The following is a 7,279-nucleotide window of genomic DNA, read 5'->3' on the forward strand; positions in this document are numbered from 1 at the left end:
CAAATGGTGTGGTTGTTTTAAGTAAAAGTTCCCAGTGATTCTCTTTATCTTTGCGATTTTTGTCGCTCCAATTGGCATTATGGTCAATTGCAATCACTCTGAAATTTGAAATTGAATGACCAGCTAAATTGAAATGTTCGTCTACTGGTATATATGTATATATATATATATATTTGTATATATATGTATATGTATGTGTGTGTATATATATATATATATATATATATATATATATATATAGTGGTTTCATGGTATATACAATATGATAAAATCATATATAAATATATATTCATATTTATGAACTGTGCAGGGGTATTCAAGATTTCAAGTGAATGATAATGTGCGTATTATTCGTTTATTTCTTCGTGTTTCCTTCAATTCTCTTGGTATTTTTTATCCAAACTCTGGAAGCTGCAAGAAAAATAAATATATTGTATAAAATGATCAGCTTAAATATTGAATGATTATTGTTTTAACTAAATTATGAAATAGATTTCAGATGGTAACAATATTCAATTCAATTAAAATCAAAGATACATTTTATTGACCATTTAAAGTATAGTATATGAAAACGCAACAAAAAGAATAGCATGAAGCACATACTAAATTCCATTGTTTCAATTACAAGATCATGTTGCAATCATGAATATATCACCATAAATGGAAGAAAGAGAATATAGCAGAAAGATATTTTGTTAGTGGAAAGATAGCAAAACAATAATATTTAGGCCTATGATAAACCGATTCACAAACTAAAATATATAGGGCCTAGGCATATTAAATTTTTCGTTTTCGCAACTCCTTCGGCGCTCCATATATTTGTTCGAAATATACCGCGACCGAAACGAAGCGCGACCGAAATGATCGGCTACCCTTTTAGTAGGCCTACTTGTAGACCTAGGTAATTATGCAAAACCCAGGCCTAACTAAAAAATTAAAATTGTCATATTATGTAACTCAAGTTAAAATAACACTTTTCATTACTCGTGGAGCTTTATCTAATATATGTCATTTTAAACGACCCACTGGTATTAACATGGTAACATCAATGTATTTTAAAAAATTAGACAGCGACGTTCTCTCAGAAGTTGTTCTGTAGACGTTTATCTGTTGACCTTTTGACCTCCTGAATTCTGCAATGAGATTTTCGGGTCGATTCAGCCGAGACGGCCCGAGTGGAGTTTCATGTAAATATTTCGTACGGGAAAAAAAATCGCGGCCAGGTAGACCAGAACCCGACAGAAGGCTCCAATAAATTAGAGATTTTAAAGATATTTTTATCGATTTTAGAGTATCACTTTCTGTAAATATTACATAAAAATTGTTATATTTTCCCCTTAAGAAATGTTTTGTCCTCGACGGGAGGGTGGAATGGGGTATTCCTGTCCATCCCATCCCCATGCAGCACCACTGATCATGGTGTGCATTCCCTGCCCCCTCAGGAGCTATGGCGGCCCCGGCCCCTCCCCAAGCCAACTGGCGTGGACTATTCTGTCCAGTGATGCCACCAGGATCGACAGGAGGTGCAGTGGCATACGAGGGAAGTGGGGTTGGGAAAAACTTCCCTCAAATACTTTCCCCCACCACCACCCCCGCCACCTCCAACAACAAAAAAATCACAATCACATAATAAAAAATTATCTCAAATCACCTTATTTTGTGAGTTTGCACGCCCACCTAATCATAGACCCCCTACCCCCACTTTATCTTCGCCTCCTGCCCCGGCATTTCAACCTGGATACTGGAGGTTGGAGGGGTGGGGAAGGGAAGGCTGATTTATCCGACGGTGTAAAAAAAGTGTGGAGTCAGTGGCATCCTTACAGAGGGTTCGTGGTATCCCCTCTAGCAAGAAACTCTGATAATATAGCAATTTGGTCTCACCCTGTAAAAAGCTTTTATTCTCACCGACGATTGCCTTTTTTTCTCCCTGCCAGCGAGATCCCCTTGTCTTAAATGAATATAATTTTTCCTTCATTTTTTTGTGCTAATTCTGAAAAATTTAGTGAGGTGGGGAGAAGGACCAAGGCAGGCTGCCCTCTCTACCCTTGAATCCGCCAATTGTAACAGGGCAGAGCCAGCAAGATGGGGGCAGGGGCCGTCGGTGAGAATGATTCATCGGGGAGAAGAAAACATTTATATGTATTTTTTATAGTTATAAAATCGATTAAAACGTCAACAAATTCCCCAAGAATTTTTTATCAGAGACTTTTAACAACACGTGTTTCATGGCATAACTCCATTTTACCACTTTAAATAATAGTGATTTTAATTCATTTTTAATAATCATTTTTGTATGACTACATCCTTTCTAAAACACTTGGAATAATTTAAATTATAATCATCATCATCATCATCATCATTATTAAGAATAATAATATTTGTTATTATAGTAATAATTTTGTGGTCATTGTTTTGTTCTACAATATTACAGGTTTGGTAGCAACCTCCCAATGAAGTTACCAATGATGAACAGAAGAACTACTAGGAAAGTAGTCACAGCTGCTTAATGATGCGTGTGCTACACAGTTGAATACTACTCTACTGTATTATAATTACATTATAGATTTGTTGGTTTTTCTATTAAAACAAATAAAATAAAAACCTCACTTGACATTTTACCTCAGCCTCAATTGTTCATATTTTATTCTTATTTTTTAAGCAGATTCAGCCTCAGTGTTCTTATAAAATGTGTTCCTATAAAAAAAAAAAAGAAGTGTATCCCACTTTATCCTTTAGTTTTATGTAACCCAATGAATACGGGAACCAGTATACATAGAGTCCTCTTCCATTAAATTAATAATTTAACTGTTTCCTCATTAAGAGTGACAAGGACATTGTGACCATGGTACGGGACGTCGTTTGGGACACTGCTAATTATGTCTTTATAAACAGGGCATTCTGTTACTGTTACATTATTGTCAAACTACTATGTGTACATAATTAATTCTGTTGTTACAGAAATAATTATGTACCACAGAATTATTGCTGTCATACTATTCTGTGTACATGATTAATTCTGTGTTAACAGAAATAATTATGTACTAAATAATTATTACTTTCTATCTATTCTGTAGTACAGAATCAATTCTATACTACTTCATTTTGTTTCTGTCACCACAGAATTATTGTACACATAATATTTTGACAGTATTGATTCTGTGGTACTGTACACAATTACATCTGTAACGACAGAATGTCTATTTAAAGACATGAATAGCAATGTCCCAAACGGCGCCTCGTACTATGGACCTATACCCACATTCCTTTTTACTTGTCGCATCTCCAGCGCATGGATAAGAGCTATATTCAATTTTCATCGTTTATAATTCACATTTTATGTTTAATCCGGCCTGTACGACTGGCTCTTTTTAGGTAAGGTTTGTGTTTTAATTATTGTTTAAATTTTAATTTAATTAAAAGTATGTTGATGTTAATATTAAACAAAACAGATTAGTATAGATGTATAATATTACAGTACTCTGTTTTAATTATACAGTTAATAGCCATTTGCTTTGGCCAAATGCCAAGAGAAGGAATGTTGAAGGACGTTTTAGGCAAAAGCACAGTTAATTGTATCTGATTATTACTTCGAAATATATCTTTACCATAAGATAAGCTAAATAATTACTCTGATTAATAAAGGAAGTAAATGTTATTATGAGGTCTTGTATCACGCTATGCTGATAACCAATGTTGAAATGTTAAGTTTAATTATAATTCTATTTTCTCTGTAGTTTAATTAACTTAGCTAAATTTTAAAGCCGTATTCGTTATTTGTAATTAGTATTAGTATTTTAGTCGTTATTACCGTATAATTATAATAATAATAATAATAATTATTATTATTATTATTAACAATATTATTAGCTGTTTACTGTTTTTCTATTATATCTATAGACATGCTATTTTATAAAACTAAGTTCATTTACTCTGGTATGATCAAGTATGATTGATTTTCCTAAATCAAGCAATACATAATTCAGGGGGATACCGTTTGCAATTGGAGCCTCTGCGCTTTTATGGTGTCGCATTCGCCGGACTAGCCGAATGGATTTATGACGTCACGGTATTATTAATTTGTGTTATGATTTTGAAACGATTTTAATTATGAATAGATTCATATTATGTTCACCGGTTAATTTTGATTGTACCATGAATTGGAATACAATATTGTTAATGTATTATTTTGTGCTAAGTGTTATACATATTCTCTTTTTAGATTTCTAGATTGATGATGAGTAAATTTCCGGAGTAAATATAAATTTATTTGGAGACCGTATTATTCATTTGATTGAAGAAGAAGGGCTACATTTAGTTGAGAATTTCTAACCTTAAATCATAGTGTTTTCTAAATACTTAACTGAAAAAGTACAATGCCAACAAAAATGGCTAATTTTATTAAAGAGCGCCCTCACCTATATAATATACCGTAATGCATACCTTGATAAATAAAAAACATATCGTAACACCAATTTACGTCGGTTCAGCAACACACAAGTGATTGACTGATTAATTAATCGATTGATTGTCAATTCGTTGATATACAAACTGTGACATCAGTCAAATGAGATTTGCAGTCGACCGCTGTTATAAGTATTATCATATTTTTATAAGACTGGATTAAAGTTGATTTTCTGAACAACTTTCATCATGGGCTCCCTTCAATCTGTCGATATCGTCATTATAGTTCTTCACTTCTGCGTTGTATTTGGAATTGGTATTTGGGTAAGTGGACTTAAATATACTATATTATTGTATTAATATTTTATTGGAAAAACACCTTTGTGATATATAAAAATGATAGCATGCTTTAAAAAAAAAACGTGCAGTGATACATGGTCACTGTTGGGATTCGAGCCCAGGCATTCAAATAGAGATGCATGCTATATAAAACAGAAATCTTCCAAAATATCCATCACCAACGGAATTAACTCCTTTTCCTTCAGTCTGAAGGACACAAGGACTAATAATAGTAACAGTGAACACGACTAGTTTTACTTATGGCATTTGTGAGTTGTGATCTCGCCAACTGCTGCTTAATTGCCAGTGGTCTCAGTCACCTTCTCTGCAATAGTCTGTCTCTTCTGACTTTTAGTTTCTGTGTAGCCAGGATAGCTTTGTTTTTTCTTGTTTTTCCTTGTTTTGCGCATAGAGATGTACTTTGCGCTATATAGGCTAAGTTTCCAACCATTACCATTATGTTACGCTAGTGTTACAATATTTTAGCCACAGTGTAATTTGCTATTTTGTTCAAAATAATGGAAATATTGGCAGTTCAATTGAATCCCATTAAATTGCAGTATAAGCTTTGTAGGTCACAAACACAAACCCCACTTAATGATCCAACAAGATAAACCGGTACAAAGTCTTACGGTAGGTGTTGGCCTAACAGAGCTAAATATACCACTTTTCTGGACGTTGAATTTGTTAGTACCTATCGCATCTTCCTACATTGTTTCTAGTTACAAACCCGCAAATGTGTTACTGTACGGTATTTTATCTCAGAGTGGGGTATAGAAAGATGCCAGCCTTGATATCAGAGAATTGTGTTCAAATCCAAGAAATAACATATTTTTGTCATAAAACGAAACCAAAATTATAATTGTTATCTTAATGACTAGTCAGACGTTGAAAATGGGAATAATTGAAACGAAACTTTAGGCCATATTTGACATGTCAAATCATTTATTTTGATTGAGGGCATAGGTCAAAGATAAAACGTAACGTGACGGGTGGCACGATAGAGAAGAGGGGCGTTACACCCTTAAAATATGTTTAATGTTGCAGATAAGCCATTGTCAAATGTACATATATCGCTTATTATCTTGCAATTCTACACATTGGCCTAGCTCGCTAAACGAGCATCTTGATACCTGATTACTACAATTACACTATAATCAAAGTAATATTTACAATATCGAATTATATTCTTATTCACCTTGGTTGTATCTTTATATACATGTACATATATAAATCATGTCATATATACATATATATATATATATATATATATATATATATGTATATATATATTCGTTGAGATGCTACACGATGTATTATTATGTCCTCATTCGAACATTGTATTTACATTCTTTGATGATTTATATATAATTTAACAGTCTTGATTTACATATATATATATATATATATATATATATATATATGTACTGTATGTATGTGGGTGTGTATGGGGGTGTGTATGTATGTATGTGTATGTATGTATGTACAGAATCGACATAATTAAGGAGTTTGACGAAATACTTAATATATTGTACGAAAATGGTCTCAAGCTTAAGATTTATTTTATACCTTAACTATACAGATATTACTCCAGTTATAGAACCTTACCAGCCAGATAATATGCCTGTAATTAGAAAAGAATATGTAGACAAATCCCACCAGACCGATCTATCATGATTTATAATACTCATTAAGCTTTCTCATAACAACAACAGTGTTGTCCTTTTATATATCGTTTATTATATCACCATCTAATTTTACTTTTCTTTTTAATTAGTCGACATGGGGATCAAATAAAGGCAGTGCATCAGGATACTTCTTAGCAGGAAGAGACATGCGTTGGTGGCTGGTAGGTATCCTGCACAAGTACACCACATTTGTTTTGTGGGACAAGTGTGTATTTTGTGGCCTGGTTTTGATTCGTCAGCTGTAAACGTTTATTAATGCTATGGAAAGATTCGTTATTGGCCTACAGCCTCTTAGGTGTCCGGGATACCATTTAAAAAAAGGAAATCTCATTTTAGCAATCATTGGCGTCCTTACTGTCCGCATTTCTTTATTACTGACTGAATTGTGTATGTGTATCTGATAACGTACAATAAGTGTTGGAATTAGACACAGACACAGTATCTTTAAATCTATGTATTACCAGGAAACAGTGAAATTCCCTGATATTACCATCTTACTAGTGCCTACTTTAGGCCTATATATATATTATAACAATATAATATACAATTATAATAACTATATAGATTGATCATTGATATGTTTTCATGCCCACAGGGCCTCATAGAGCTCCTCTTACCATTCCCCTGTTTTATTTGTGCCTTTCTTTCCGTTTTTTGTGCTTCGTTTTTCTATAATTACTCTTTTTTATCAAGACAGTTTTTGATCTAGGCCTATTTGATGTGTATTTTTGTTTAAATTTATTTAAGATTATTCTGGGGCCCCATTACAGGTCTTGGCCTTCTTAGTCCCCGGCACTTGTAGTAGTTAAGATACAAGTGGAAGTGAATAAAATCGAATTATAGAATATATA

At 33.1% G+C, this 7,279-nt stretch overlaps 1 pseudogene; it reads left to right on the forward strand.

Annotated features, from left to right (window-relative positions):
• Positions 1 to 4,456: 4,456 nt before the first annotated feature.
• Positions 4,457 to 7,279, forward strand: part of LOC117111482 — a 5,912-nt pseudogene continuing 3,089 nt past the window's right edge.

Source organism: Anneissia japonica, unplaced genomic scaffold (assembly GCF_011630105.1).
Source record: "Anneissia japonica isolate Jap-2015-1 unplaced genomic scaffold, ASM1163010v1 scaffold736_len178028_cov180, whole genome shotgun sequence".
Lineage (NCBI taxonomy): Eukaryota > Metazoa > Echinodermata > Crinoidea > Comatulida > Comatulidae > Anneissia > Anneissia japonica.